General features: G+C 43.2%; 1 protein-coding gene across 4 annotated transcripts in view; it reads left to right on the forward strand.

Moving 5' to 3' along the window:
* The first annotated feature begins 1,274 nt into the window (after nucleotides 1–1,274).
* Nucleotides 1,275–15,940, forward strand: part of TULP4 (TUB like protein 4) — a 242,909-nt gene continuing 228,243 nt past the window's right edge. For 2 of the 4 annotated variants that reach the window (XM_060617011.3, XM_060617012.3), the window contains exon 1: nucleotides 1,275–1,398. The gene's annotated coding sequence lies outside the window, so the exon portion shown is untranslated. The other 2 variants (XM_078447515.2, XM_060617015.3) reach the window with 2 other exon arrangements.

Consider the following 15,940-nt stretch of genomic DNA (forward strand, 5'->3'; position numbering starts at 1 on the left):
TGAAACCATAGACATGGAGTTTCAGAATTAAAGGACTCCTTAGCCAACTCTTTTATTTTTTTTTTCTGACTATCAGAAATTCAAGGTGCCTGGTGGCTCAGTCAGTTAAGCATCAACTCTTGATCTCAGCTCAGGTCTTGATCTCAGGGGTCTGAGTTCAGACCCCACGATGGGCTCCACGCTGGCTGTGGAGCCTACTAAAAAAATTTTCACAGAAGCAGGAATTCTTAAATCTGAAGGTGATTTAAAAACTTGGCAAATAGGCAAACTAGACAAAAGGGCTGAACCCTTTCAAAGAGAGGCTGCTATACTTAACTACATAGGGCTCCGGGAAGCAAGGATGCTGATCTTGTCCATTATTTTAAAAACCCCCCAAACTATACATATGTGAATAGTCACACAATCAGTAATGTTATTTCTTTGTGCATGATGGAAAATGGACAGATGCATAAAGTTTGCCTTCCTTGCAGGACATCCACTTAATAGGGGAGAAAACCTGTGAATTCTTTTTCTCTGAGTGAAAACGAGGCTCTCTAGTCTTTTCTCTGTAAGACCAACTGAAAAAAAATACTGAGGTCTGAGATCACCATCACAGACACCTGAATGACTATCTACATTGGTTCATAGCACAAGCAAATCTGTGCTTGCTAGTGGCTTTCAACTTAAGACGAAATGTGATGTCCACTCCCGGCTCACGTTAAGTTAGGGCAGCGCACACAACCATCCCATTGCTGGGTAGGAAGGATTTCTCAAGTTAGGTGGGTCCAGACCGGACTGCTTGAATTATTTTCATTGTTGTCACAGGCTGTGAAGTAGCCCTGAAAGGCGAGGGCTGCGAGATGTGCGTGTGCACGCGCGTGAGGGCTGGTGTGTGCTCGTGTGAGTGCGTGCGCTTGTGAGCGCCGGTGTGTGCTCGTGTGCGTGTGTGCACGCGTGAGTGTGTTCGTGTGAGCGTGCAGGCGCTGTGGAGTTCGGGGTTTCGTGAGTGGGAGCAGGTGGCCGGCCGGGCGGGGGCAGAAGGCCAGGTGAGGGTGGCGGAACGGGGGGCGCCCAGCACAACCGGGGGCGGGCGTCAACCGCCGGGACGCGGGTTCCCCGCGCGCGAGGGCGCGAGGCCGGCCGGGGAGGCGCCCGCCAGCCGCGCCGGGTCACGTGGCGCGGTCACGTGGCGCGGAGCCGGGCCCAACGGCGGCGGCGGCGGCGGCGGCGGCGGCGGCGGCGGCTGAGGGAGGCGGAGACTCGGCCGAGACGCGGGGGGGAGGCGGCGGCGGCGGCGGCGGCGGCGGCGGCGGCGGCGGCGGCGGCGGCGGCGGCGGCGGCGGCGGCGGCGCGGGGCTGCTGGAGGCGGAGGCGGAGAGGCGCGGAGGAGCGCGGGGCCGCCGCCACGGGCGCTCGGAGGTGAGGCGGGAGCGGGGCCGCTGTCACGGGCGCCCGGGGCCGGGCGCTGCCGCCCTCCCTGGCGAGGAGGCGACGGGCCCCAGCGCCGCCGGGAGCGCCCTCCCGAGCCCGGCCGGGCGCCCGTCCCTCGAGGTGGGCGCCCGGCCCCCAGGCTCCGGCCAGGCCCCTGTGCGCGCGCGGGCGGGGGGCGCGTCGGGCGGCGCCGGGCGGGGAGGGCGGCAGCGCCCCGGCTCGGCGGGAGGGCCGGTGCTCGGGCGGGGGGCGGCGGGCGGGCCGCCTTGGGTGGGCTCTCCCGAGGGCGCGGTGGGAGAGGGTGGCGGACACCGGACTCCGGGCGGCGCTGGCTGCTGATTTAGCCTTTTGTTTCAGCGTACACGAAAATGGGGCGAAATAGAGCTTGGTGTGCGTGTGTGTGTGTGTAAATCAGGAGGCGTTTGGCTTGGAGCCATTTTTTTTTTTTTTTCTTAATTGTGGAGACAGAAAATCCCTTAAAACGGTTTCCCCAGGGAGACGGGGCTGTGCTCCTCCTCTTCCTCCCCAACGTCTGGATGGAGTGGATTTCCCTCCCTGCCTCTGCCCACCTTCTCGTCCTCCAGTCTGTCTCCCTCCCTGCTTCCCCCTTCCTTCCCGCCCCACCTCGGTGAAACCCCCCGAGCGAGCGGGGTGTCTGCAAAGCGGCCCGGTCACCTGTCGTGGCAGCTGCATGGAAATGCTGGCGCTTCTGCTGTCTGGTCTGTGCTGTTTCCTCTGGCAAATCACGGAGATTCCGCTCAGAATACCAACCCTTCCTCTTCTCCCTGCGCTTGAAAACAAAGTGCATGATGCTGGTTCTGAAGTTTGACCCGCTAGGGCAATTAGCACAGAGAGAGGTGTCTACTTTTTCCTGTCACACCACTTCAAGGTTGGAAAGGTGAGGGCCACCTAGCTTTGTGGAAGAAATGAGGGTGACACAGTCCTACCGGGGATGGATGCGACTTACCTGCTAAATTGCTGTGGTGATCGGAAAGTCTTCTGACACTTGTCTTCTTGGGGACCATCAGCTTCCCTCGCAGGGATCGGTTTCCTGGATTTCTGTATTTGGGGGCTCTCTTCTTTGTATTTTCAGTCCAGCAGCTCCTTAAGGGTGCCCAGTAGGCAGCTTTTTGAAAAAGCCCAGAGAAAAATCATTTATTTCTAAGGTTTTCAAGAATGTAAAAATCTTTGTGGGGGTCCCTTTCATCCTGCCTCTCTGTGTCTCAGGTTTCCATTTCTTCCTAGCTGGAGTTTTTTTTTAGTTCTTGCCCGCAGGGCCCCTGGGAATCGCGCTGTGGTTCTGGAGAGGGCTCGTCCCCAGGCCCCATAGCACCGGAGAGCTGGGGGTTGAGGTGGTGATGGATATGAAGTGACAGGGCACCTTGCACATAAGCCACCCTGCAATCCAGAGAGCAGCCGCCCAGACTCCTGGCTGGCTGCTGGGGCGTTTTGGAAGCTGATCTCAACGTTTTGCAATGATAGCCACATGCAGACTGGCGTCCCCCTTATTTCTTGATAGTTTACCGTCCCAGAAATGAATAAATTGTGAGTAGCTAAATCTAGCGTTTAGTCCCTCAATTTGAAGAATAGTACTTAATTTGTATGAAGGAGTTATTTGAGGATGTGCATTTTCTTTAAGAATTTCAAGTACTCTCTTTTAGTAAGGGCTGTGAAAATAGCAGGATCTTCTTCATGTGATGGGGGAAGTGGTTGACCTCTAGAGTCACAAGTATGTAGACCTGAGTTAGAGGAAGTCATATGGGGAAAATTTTTAACACAGTGGAGCTTTCAGACAGGGGTGTAAGAGCAGAAAGCCAGGATTGCTTCTTGTGCCTGAGAAGTAATAATAATGTGTTTTCTACTGTACACTTTAAAACTGACTTCATTTAGAAGAGGTGCGTGTATCTTACGAACTTTCTGTTTTTCATATGGAGCCATAAGAGTGGCCGTTTGGTTATTCACATTGTTTCCCCACCCAAACTCTGAATTGAAAAAAAATTCTTTAACCCGTAAAAGGATACATGGTGCGTGAAAGGTGTTTCAGCATCGATGCTGAGATCCCAGCTAATGGAAGAAGGGTAAAGAGACAGCAGCCTTCCTTGGGGTGGAATGTCAGCCCTCTCACGTGGCTGGTGTGCCAGACAGAATGTGAAGCCCAGGTTTTCTTTTTGGTTTTACAGCAGATTCACGGAGCATCCGAAATCAGGAATGTTTATTTATTGAGTGCCTACCATGTGTGTGGCTAAGCTAGGATATTGTTCTTCATCTGTTCCACTGCATTTACAGTATCAATTACAGTCTCCCTCCTGTTCTTTTCTGTGTGTGGAGAAAGATTGAAGATAGAGTGGCCCAGCTAATGCATGTGAGTCATAAAACTTCATTAAAAAACTGAGTAAAACTTTTGTTATGAAATGCTCTGATTTAGGTATCGTATTGACTCCTTGTCAGGACTCTGTGAAAGTATTTTCAGTAGTCCCGTACTCAGACGGTTCATTTGCCGTTAGTGAGGCTGCTGAGACTGTAGGGAATATGTAATTAAAGTATAAAATCTCTTTTAATTTAGCTGGGATAATGTTAACTCAGTTACTGAATTTTAACATACTAAACATACTATTTCTTGTGTGGCAAAATACACATAAGAAACTTACCATCCTAATAGTTCACTGGCATTAGTACATGCGTGCAGTTGTGCAGCCGGGACCACTATCCGTGGTCAGAACTTTCCATCTTCCTACACTGAAACATTGTGCTCACTAAACAACAGCTTCCCATCCCTTCCCCCTCAACTGCTGGCAGTCACGCTTCCACTTTCTCTCTGAGTTTGACTACATGAGGTCTCTTCTATAACTCCATTCATACCGTGTTTGTCCTTTTGTGACTGGCTTATTTCACTTAGCATGTCTTCAGGGTTCGTCCATGTTGTAGCATGTGTTAGAACTTCCTTCCTTTTTAAGGCTTAATAATACATGTTCCAGTAGTGTATGTGTGTACCATGTACATATGTGTATATCACATTTTGTTTACAAACAAATTTTATACTGAATGTTAGCAGTCCTAGTAACCTCATGATGATGGGGAGCTATCCCTGGAGATTATAGATACTTGTGTTACAACAAGAAAATTACTTATTTAATGCACGGTACCTTTAAAAAAATAGGATCCATAGGGGATAAAACTAATATGTATGTTACATCCTTGCTGGGTCCTGTCATTTCCTTTGCATGTGGATTGTGACATAGGGCGCATCTTTCTGAAATTTGCAGGTGATGCAGATGATGTTCTTATTTCCTAGTTAATGTTATAATGGCAGTATATTTTGCTGTATGGAAGAATATATAGGGCTCACCCTGAGGTATGGATTGTATAGGCAGGATGGGGAAAATGTGTATTTCCCTTTATTTACCTCTTTCTAAAATCATGAATGATTTCCCTAGCATACTCCAACGGTGACAGATGAGGGCTTCCTTCTTTATCTCTTTTTTTTATAATCATTTTATTTTTTTAAATGTTTGTTTATTTTTGAGAGAGAGTGTGTGCGCACGTGTGTGGGAGGAGCAGAGAGAGAGGCAACAGAGGATCCGAAGCGGGCTCTACACTGACAGCACAGAGCCTGATATGGGGCTCAAACTCATGAACCACAGGATCATGACCTGAGCCAAAGTCAGATGCTCAACCGACTGAGCCACAACTCAGGCGTCATTCTCTCTCTCTTTCTCTCTCTCTCTCTCTTTTTTTTTTTTTTTGAGTATCTTTATGAACATTTCTATTTAGCATTTATGGTGTATTTCAGGTAGTTTCCTTTTGATGCTCACACTGCCCTGTCTTTTTGACTAAAGCTTAGTCAGGTTGGCTCCAAGTCCTTATGACATGCCTCTAATAATGTCTAGTAGCTTCTTTGCTTTCTGGTATGATGAGATGTTCCAGGCTCATCCTGTACCCTTCCTATTCCAGATTTGGAATCAGAACAGACCATTTTTTAAAGGGAGGGAATAAAAGGAAAAATAAATGACCAATAAGTGTATTAAAATACTTAATTTCATTAGTAATTAAAGAAATGAAATTAAAAGTGTGATAAAATGCCATTTGTTGTGGGCTGAATGTGTCTCCCCTGAATTTGTATGTTGAGTCTCTAACCTACAGTATAGTGGTATTTGGAAATGGGGCCTTTGAGAAGTAATTAGGGTTAGGTGAGGTCATGAGGGTGGAGCTCTCATAGGATTAGTGTCCTTATAAGAAGAGACACCAGAGAGCTTGGTGACCCCTGTTCCAGTCATGCCCAAGAAGAGGTTGTGTGAGCACATGGCCAGATGGCAACCGCCTACAAACCAAAGGAGAGGCTTCAGAATGAAACCTACCTTGCTGGCATTTTAATCTTGGACTTCCCAGCTTCCAGAACTGTGTGGGAAAAACTTCTGTTGTTTAAGACAACCAGTCTGTAGAATTTTGTTCGGACAGCCTAAGCCAGCTAAGATGCCATTTTTTAATTAAAAAAATTTTTTTTTTACTACTGTGCTTTTTTTTTTTTTTTTTTTTTTTTTTTTAAAGTAGGCTTCATACCCAGCACAGGGCTTGAACTCGTGACCCTGAATCAAGACTTGAGCTGAGATCAAGAGTTGGATGCTTAACTGACTGAGCCATTTAGGTGCCCCATCACCACTTTTTAAATGTTTATTTATTTATTTTGAGAGAGAGAATCCCAAGCAGGCTCCATGTTGAGCCCGGTGCAGGGCTTGATCTCACAACTGAGGGATCATGACCTGACTGGGAATCAAGAGTCAGATGCTTAACCAACTAAGCCACCCGGGTGCCCCTGACACCATTTTAAGTTTGTTGTATTGGCAGTATTATTCAGACTCAATTTACACATTACTGGATGTGAAACTATAGACTTACTGTATGTAAAGTATTATGTTATTATGATTACTTCTATAACTTCTACTGGTAGTCTTAATATTTGGGCATCTCTCAGTTTGAAATGGGAATAAGGTGGATAGTAATTTCCAGTGTTGGTGAAGATGAAGGGAAATGTGTACTTTCTGTTTTAGTAGAGATATAAATTGATGCATTCATTCTAAATGCTGTTATGTATCAAAATATAAAACTTGCATAGCCTTTAATCCAGAAAATCTATATTTAGGAATTTATCTTAAAGAAATATATAGTAGGAAAAGTTAGCAAAGATATATGTTAGTAATAAGGAACTATTTACCGTATATAATTATATAGTAAATAAGTAAGGAATTGATTAAATAGGTTGTACTTTCATTCCAGGCAGCCATTGAAAATAAAGATATGGATCTATATTATTTCCAGTCTGGAAAGATGCCTGTGATATATTATTGATTCAAAGGCAGGTTACAGAACTGTAAGGCATAGCACTTATGTCAAATATAGGCATAGAAAATGCGGAACAGCAAGGCTTTGGATGCCAAGAACCACGCCTCTGAGCATCTAGGCTTTGGGAACCACCAAATGGATGGTCTCTTCTGGTCACCAAGTCTCAAAGACTGCACCAACTGGTTTCATTCTTGGGTCTTAAGATGCAGTCTTCTTGGAGAGAGGGAATATGATTGGCCTAGTTAGGGTAATTTGCCATGTGTGGGGTGTTTTTAGTGTGTGTGTGTGATTGCTCTCAGTTGTTTCACAAAGACATTATGGAATACAGGAGGAGTCACAGTGAGAGTTGGGGTACTTTTAGCTAAAGAAAGGAGAAGACATTCAAGGAAGATGGGAGATAAGTGCCAATTCGTATTTAGTTAAAATTAAGCTCTTTGCTTAGAAATATTGAATTAATTACATTTCCATAAATTGCTGCAAACTCTGATAAGCTTGGTCTTTTCCCTTTACCATCTTATTTTCACATAGTAAGACCTATACCAGCAGGTCAAGTCTATTTGGTTTCTTGCTTCCGTAGAAAACAATGGGTTGTAATTAAAATTTGGGGTTATTTGTGGATTTTAAAAGTTAAGCTATTTTTCCCTTAAAATTTTTTTTTAATGTTTATTTTTGAGAGAGAGAGAGAGAGAGAGAGAGAGAGACAGTGCGAGTGGGGGAGGGGCAGAGAGAGATGGAGACACAGAATCTGAAGCAGGCTCTGAGCTGTCAGCACAGCGCCCGACGCAGGGTTCAAACTTACAAGTAGTGGTGAGATCATGACCTGCGCTGAAGTCGGATGCTTAACCGTCTGAGCCACCCAGGTGCCCCTTCTTTAAATGTGACTAATTCAGAATCAGATATATTTCTCTGATGTCAATGAGTAGGAATAGAAGTCTTTGTACTTGTATGTGGTGTCAACAATACCCGCCCTTGAAAGAATTTTAAGATTAGAATTGAAAAGTAGTGTTTATGGACATCCTCCAATAGTAATGGTATAGTAGGTTGTAGAGTGTAGAGAATTATTCTCTAGGTGTGGAGAGGTGCTGTGCAGATAATATAGACTTATTTGAATGACTTTTTCACTGTTAATTATTTTTAATCAAAAGCACAATTAGAGTCAATATGGATGTGAAAGAGCTCTGAGAAAGATAACACACACTACAATTTAAGATACTAATTTCTCACTTAAATTAAAGACTCAATTTAGACCTTAATGGATGTGAAAGGCTTTGGAAACGCATAATATAAGGTGTTATGTTGTTACAGTTATTTCTGCTCTCGTTGGTAGTCTTTTAAATATATATATATATATTTAATATTTATCTATTTTGGCGGGGGGGGGGGGGGCAGGGAAGGGAGGGACAGAGAAAGACAGAGACGGAGAATCCCAAGCAGGCCCTGTGCTGGCAGCACAGAGCCTGACTTGCGGCTTCATCTCACAAACTGTGAGATCATGACTTGAGCTGAAACCAAGAATTGGATGCTTAATCGACAGGCGTCCCTCTTTTTCGAGTCTTGATACGTAGATATCTCCTCCCAGCTTGGAATAGGCATGGTAGAGATCCTGGGTTAAAGTTTTTGTTACATCAGCTTTCTCATGTTTAGTTAACACTAAGAAATTGGCTTTTTAAATAATTTTTTAAAGATTTTATGTTAAGTAATCTCTACACCAAACACGGGTCTCGAACTTAACAACTCTGAGATCAAGAGTCACATGCTCTACCGACTCAGCCAGCAAGGTGCCCTGAAGTTGGCCTTTTTAATGAATAATCTTTGTGAGAGAAGTCTCCACCTTTACTTTTAAGTCTCAGATGTTGATCCAGCTAGTTACTGGTTGGAACACTGGGTTCTAAAGTCTCTTTTGTATCTACTTTCAAAAACTTTTTCAATGTTTTCAAATTCCACTTCAGTGTTATAGACAGATGTCACTGAGTTCTTTCATCCTGCTGAAGGTTTCCTTCACCAGTTTTTTTACAAATGACAAAATGAAGAGAAGTTTAAACTTGAGGCAGTTATTCCTCATTTGTGTGTGTATAATTTTCAGTCTCTGGCAAGGGAAATCAAGTCTTGTGTAGAAGACCCGTTCAGTGCCGTGTTTGCTGTCCCCTATGTTCTTTTTCTTCATATTGGGCTGTTGCGAGTATATGTTACCTCCCTGGGGAAAACACATGGCGTTGTTATCGATCATTGTGATAAAATAGTAGTATCAGAGGTCCTCTGTGAGCAACAGGCTGAGCTGTTAATACCGGGACAGTTTTCTTATTCCTGACAAGTTGACAAGCGGTGATGTTACCATATACTGAGAATATACAGGATTATCTTGACACATAATCAGCTTCTTAAGCTTCAGACAACCAGCACATACCTGCTTAGCCACAAAACCAGATGGATAGTTCACCAACAATGATATCAAAACATGCAGCATAGGAAGTTAGGCTTATGCTGTGTATGAAAACCCTGGTCAACCAAAGCTGGCATTTTAGGCATTCATAATTTTGTGAATTATTAAATAATCAGAAAATTTTAACTGTGTATTGACATTTGTCAAATTTGAGAGGAAGGTCTTAAAAAAATGATAACCTGTTTTTAATTTAGAGAAGTAAGTTTAAGGAGGTTGAATCATGGGCATAGCCAAGGAGAATGAATGTTGTTAGGACTCAGGTCACTGAGGTTTTCCAGCCCTTACAAATAGTTTGAACCTTTTTCATTTTTGTTCATGTCATCTTTTCCCATGAAATGAGAAACCCAATCTTGGGTTTCCTACATTAGGAGGTTAACTTTTCTGGACTAATTTTCTGATATCTGAATAATAAATTCTGTAATATTTGAAATGCTTTGAGTAAAGACACAACTCTTAGCAGAAGATAGCTCACAGTTTGCTTGTCTTATTCCTTTAGTAATTTAAATACTGGAACAGAAGTGAGAAGGAAAGTGGCATGCATCTTGTTTTGTCCCCTTACCCAGCTTTGATTCTAAGGTACTTGGGAATAAATTCAGTGTAGGGTTGGGGTGCTGCCCACAATGTATCTGTGATAGCTTACTGGAGCTTCAGTTCCCAGCCTTTTTGGATTTATGGCATCCTATTTGTATTTGATTTTGCATCTCCCTCCTCCTCACCATTGTAATGGCTGTGACATCCAGGACTGTGTATTGTCAGTGGAGAGCAAAGTACTGATATGTGCAGCCCACAGATTGTCACCATAATTCAGTTTTATCTGATTACATCACCTTTAATTTTTAATCACTGCTATTAACAAGCCTCACAATTTCATTGTTCTATGAAATAGGTTTATTTAGGTTTTTCATTAATTAAAATTAATGTTTTGAAAAAAATTGTGATACAATATAGTGAATAGTATTTGTATCTTATGTGTATTTATGTGCAAGAAATGTGATACAGAAACATTAAGTACCATTGGAGGTCCTTCCTAGGCTAAAAATGCTTTCCTTTGCAGAGGTATATAAAGAAGCAATAATGTTTACAAGGTGATTTGAAATCAGCTCTCTATGAATTTAATGTATTACGTTTATTGTAAATAAGTAGAAACGTCTCAAAGTTGATCGTGTGGTTCAGAGATGGTGCATCGTTTTTAATTCTGAGAGCTTAGGGATGTCACATTCTGTGTGTTGCATGTAACTGTGGTCTCCTTGGCTAAACTAATGATCATAGAAATGCAACCTCTTTGGCTCTCCTTTGCCTGTGTTCATATGGTGAAGTTCTTTCTCTTTCACCTGACATGGAGAGATGGCAAGTGTTTGGTTTTGGGGAATCATTCTGTTTCTCTGGCGAATGGAAGACAGCCAAAACTTTTTGTGGAATCGGGGTAAGCACTGTCATGTGGCAGATACCAATAATCTGTGGAGGTCAATTTAAACCAATTACTTTCAACCTTTTAATTTTAGTCTGTTATTATCAAACCTTCTACTGGATTGTTAATTTCTAGCGAAATTGGTTTGAGTTGAACCTCCTTTGATGCTAACGAGTGGTAAAGTGGACCCAAGTGATACGTCTGGAGAAGGAGGCGTGCTGGGGAGTCTGGCCTTATTCACAAATTAGATCACAAATGAGCTTCTAGAAGTGAGGATTTGGTTTAAATCCTTTGTTTTCATTCTGTGTCCACCTGGCCTTAAGTGCTATTACCACATACTGATTTTGAGAAGTGGGCCATCTCAGAGCATAGGAAGCTCCATATAAGTAAGGCAATAGTGATCCCCAATATTGGGGAGAAGAGAGTAAATCAATTGGGATGCAAACTTTCAGCCACTGAATTTTTTTTTAATTTTTTAAATGTTTATTTTTTAAATGTTTATTTTTTTATTTTTTAAAATTTATATCCAAATTAGTTAGCATATAGTGAAACAATGATTTCAGGACTAGATTCTTTAATGCCCCTTACCCATTTAGCCCATCCACCCTCCCACAAGCCCTCCAGCAACCCTCAGTTTGTTCTCCATATTTATGAGTCTCTTCTGTTTTGTCCCCCCCCGTTTTTATATTATTTTTGTTTCCCTTCCCTCATGTTCATCTGTTTTGTCTCTTAAAGTCCTGATATGAATGAAGTCATATGATTTTTGTCTTTCTCTGACTAATTTCACTTAGCATAATACCCTCCAGTTCTATCCACGTAGCTGCAAATGGCAACATTTCATTCTTTTTGATTGCCAAGTAATACTCCATTGTATATCAGCCACTGAATTTTTAGTCCAGTGGTTTTAATCATGGTCACACTCTTTTCTATGTGAAAAATATTTTGTTTCTGGGCCTCTATATTGTTTTATATGTGGAACTTCAATATAGCATGAGATTTATAACTTTCTGCTACTTAATTTTTAATATGATAGTATGGCTAATATTCTTAATATTCTAACTGAGTACAAGTGATATATGTATGGGGACGTCTCGAAAGAAGTACAGTAGTCCTCCCTTACCGAAGTTTTGCTTTCTGCGGTTTTAGGTTTCAGTTACCCGCTGTCAACTGCAGTCTGGAAACAGGTGATCCTCCTGATGTAGCATCAGAAGGTCTCTGGTAGCCTAAAGCTCCTTCACAGTGCTTGCGTCATTCATCTTATCACATAGGCATTTTATCATCTCACATCATCACAAGAAGTAGGGTGAGTATAGTACAAGGTATTTTCAGAGAAAGGGAGAGGCCACATTCACATAACTTTTGTTACGTATATTGTTGTAATTGTTCTGTTTTATTATTAGTTATTATTTATCTTTTATTGTGCCTAATTTATAAATTAAGTTTTATCATAGGTAAGTATATAGGGAAAAACATAACATAAGTAGAGTTCAGTACTGTTTGCAGTTTCAGGCATGGGGGGGGGTGCTGGAATGTATCCCTTGAGGATAAGAGGGAGGACTACTCTATATATTCTCTCTTTGAATATATATATTCTCTATATATTTTCTCAGTCTCCTAAATTTTTTTAAAAATTTTAAAATTTGAGGGAGAGGGGAGAGAGGCGGAGGGAGGGAGGGAGGGAGAGAGAGAGAGAGAGAGAGAGACAGAGAAAGAGAAAGAGAAAGAGAAAGAGAAAGAGAAAGAGAGAATCTTAAGCAGGCTCCACGTTCAGTGCTGAGCCTGACATGGGACTCCATCTCATAACCCTGGGATCATGACCTGAGCTGAAATCAAGAGTCTGACGCTCAGCTGACTGAGCCACCCAGGTGCCCCTACTTCTAAATTTAAAAACAGAAAAAACAACAGTCGGTAAATTACTAAGATAGATTGGTTTGAATATAAACTTCTGAGTTAGATGTCACTGTATGTTGTTTAAAAAGATGCTTTTTCTTGGGGCGCCTGGGTGGCTTGGTCGGTTAAGCGTCCGACTTCGGCTCAGGTCATGATCTCACGGTCTGTGAGTTCGAGCCCTGCGTCGGGCTCTGTGCTGATGGCTCAGAGCCTGGAGCCTGTTTCAGATTCTGTATCTCTCTCTCTCTCTGCCCCTCCCCTGTTCATGCTCTGTCTCTCTGTCTCAAAAATAAATAAACGTTAAAAAAATTAAAAAAAAAAGATGCTTTTTCTTTGACTCTATCTCTAGAAATGCAAGTAAGTGGGGCTCTGAGTGGGAGATGCCTGTTTACCTGTGGCACAGGCTTCCTGCTTTCTTTTGGCTACCGCCTGATTGGCTGGTACAGAAGTTTTGAGTCTGGTTTGCCAGTCAGGGCCTTTGTTTTTGCTCAGGGCTCTCACTTCTGGTTGTGGTTTGACCTATTTTCACTATTATGGGCACCAAGTAGCTAAGCTTGACATACTCAGAACATAAAGAGGAAAAGAGTTTTGGATTCTAGAAGGAGACTTTGGTTAAGAGTGGTCAAACGAATTAAACAGAAGCTAGCTGCCTCTTGGAACGCTGAATTGAAGCTTTGCTTTCTCTAGCAGAACTCCCAGGCTAGGGGGAATTGGAGCTAATGCTTACAACGGGAAGAAACATGTGGTTTATAGAGCCTCTGAGTTTGAGTTTGGGTATGCTATAGATCTGAAATGTGTGAAAGCAGTTGTAGCAGATAGAGCATCTAGGCATGTAGTCTTTTTTTTTTCTTTAAAAAGTTTACTATATTATGGATACTAACCCCCCTTTTTGCTGTATAAATATTTTCCCAGTTTGTTGGTTGCCTTTCAACTGTAAGTCTGTTCATGACACTTTTGATGTGTAAAAGTATATGTTTTCTATGTATTCAAGTCTACCAGTCCTTTTTCCGTGTTTTGACTCTGATGTTTTTCTTAGAAAGTTTTCCTTGGAGTATTTTTTATCTTTCTCTCTTGCTTTTAAGCAGACAAGTATTATTAACTTTTTATTTATTTTTTTTTTTCAACGTTTTTTATTTATTTTTGGGACAGAGAGAGACAGAGCATGAACGGGGGAGGGACAGAGAGAGAGGGAGACACAGAATCGGAAACAGGCTCCAGGCTCCGAGCCATCAGCCCAGAGCCTGACGCGGGGCTCGAACTCACGGACCGCGAGATCGTGACCTGGCTGAAGTCGGACGCTTAACCGACTGCGCCACCCAGGCGCCCCTTATTAACTTTTTAAAATAAGTTTTTTATTTTGGAATAATTTTGGATTTACAGAAAAGGTGCAAAGATAGTATAAGGAGTTCCTGTATGCCCTTCACCCAGCTTCCTCTACTGTTAATAGCCTATGTAACTACAGAACATGGGCAAAACTAAGACACTGGTACATCATTATTTATTTTTTTTTTTAAGTTTATTTATTTTGGGAGGAGGGGTGAAGAGAGAGAGAGAAGAGAACCCCAAGCAGGCTCTGCGCTGACCCTGATGCGGGGCTTGATCTTACAACTGTGAAATCATGACCTGAGTCAAAACCAAGAGTTGGGACACTTAACCAACTGAGCCACCCAGGCGCTGAGACACTGGTGCGTGATTATTAACTAAGCTCTTGACTTCATTTAGATCTCACCAGAGTTTTCACTAATGTCCTCCCAGGGCGCTAGGTTGCATTAAATGGGGTGGGTGTTAAAGAGGCTATAAACGGCAACATGCTCTGTAGAATAGCTGTGCTTACAGCACGTTTGTGGAGAATGTTTATAGCCCGTTCTCACATGCAGGGGATTTAGAGGGAGCATCTGCTGCTGCTGCTGCTTCTGCTGCTGCTGCTTCTTCTGCTACTGCTGCTGCTTCTTCTTCTTCTTCTTCTTCTTCTTCTTCTTTTTAATGTTTATTTTTTGAGAGAGAGAGACAGAGCATGAGTGGGGGAAGGGTAGAGAGAGAGGGAGACACAGAATCTGAAGCAGGCTTCAGGCTCTGAGCTGTCAGCACAGAGCCTGATGTGGGGCTCAAACTCACAGATCGCGAGATGACCTGAGCTGAAGTCGGACGCTTAACCAACTGAGCCACCCAGGCGACCCTAGATGGATCATGTTCTTGGTTACTGGTCTGGTCTTATCAGACACATGTGCCCCCAGGGAGCATAGATCCTGGCAGTGGCACTGTTGTGCTTGTGTGACAGACACCCAAGGAACTTGGACCTAGAGATGCCTCTCAAATTGTCCACACTGCCTGTGCTGCTTCCATTTTCCATTCCTAAGGTATCTTCGTTCTCATGCTGTTACTCATTTTGCTTCTGCCTGGACCAGAGTGGGAAATCATGATATGTTGTTGATTTTTAACTCTAGGAGAGAAAGGCACCCTCACTGTGAGCAAGTTTTTATGCTCTATACATCAAGGTAAACCCAGCATATCACTACTTTCACCCTTCAGAATCTTGGTGCTAGGCATGACCAGTCTTCTGACTTTATTGCCAAATGAGGTGTGGTACCCAAGGAGAAAAATGTGGATGGCACAGACCAGTGCCTGTCTTACTCTTCAATATCTATGGCTTGCTTGCCCCTCTCTACCCTAGCCCAAAATGGAGACAGATGAACAGAAGTAAGAGTTGGAGAGGGCAGGCAGGGAATTAGGTAAAACAGAAGCCATGTTGGGTGGCTTCATGCCTACATTGCCTGGTAGAAATAGCATTGGCAGGAAGGCCTTAGATGCCTTTGTACTTAACTGTCTACAAACTTCTCAACTTAAATACGTTAATGTGAATTGGGCTGAGCTTTCTCACAGGTAACAAGTAGCTGCTTCTTGTGCATTGGAATCAGCCTTCTTTCTGAGCAAAAATGCTAAAATTTTCTTAACCTTTTCTGACTTGGAAAACACACCCTTTCTGTCTAGAAAGCAGTCAGAACATGATGGCTGTGCAGGCCTGAGGAGGAGAGATCAGTGAAGGAGCAGAAGGAGGACACTGGCTTTGGTTTTCTGTAGTATTGCTATATTCCATCCCAACTGTTAGAATCAGTCAGTCATACTGGAAAGCCTCCAGCGTAGCCAGAAGTAAATTAATTGGAGTATAATTAAAAAAAATTTTTTTTAATGTTGTATTTATTTTTGAGAGAGACACAGTGAGAGTGGGGGAGGGGTAGAGAAAGAGGGAGACCTAGAATCTAAAGCAGGCTTCAGACTCTGAGCTGTCAGGACAGAGCCTGATACAGGGCTCAAACTCACAAACTGTGAGATCGTGTCCCGAGATGAAGTCGGATGCTTAACCAACTGAGCTACCCAGGTGCCCCAATTGGAATATAATTTTTAAAGCATATGTCCTTTAGTGGATTGTACTGCTTCCATTTGGCTAGATAGGAGTC

This window comes from Panthera onca, chromosome B2 (genome assembly GCF_046562875.1).
Source record: "Panthera onca isolate mPanOnc1 chromosome B2, mPanOnc1 haplotype 2, whole genome shotgun sequence".
NCBI classification, from domain to species: Eukaryota; Metazoa; Chordata; class Mammalia; order Carnivora; family Felidae; genus Panthera; species Panthera onca.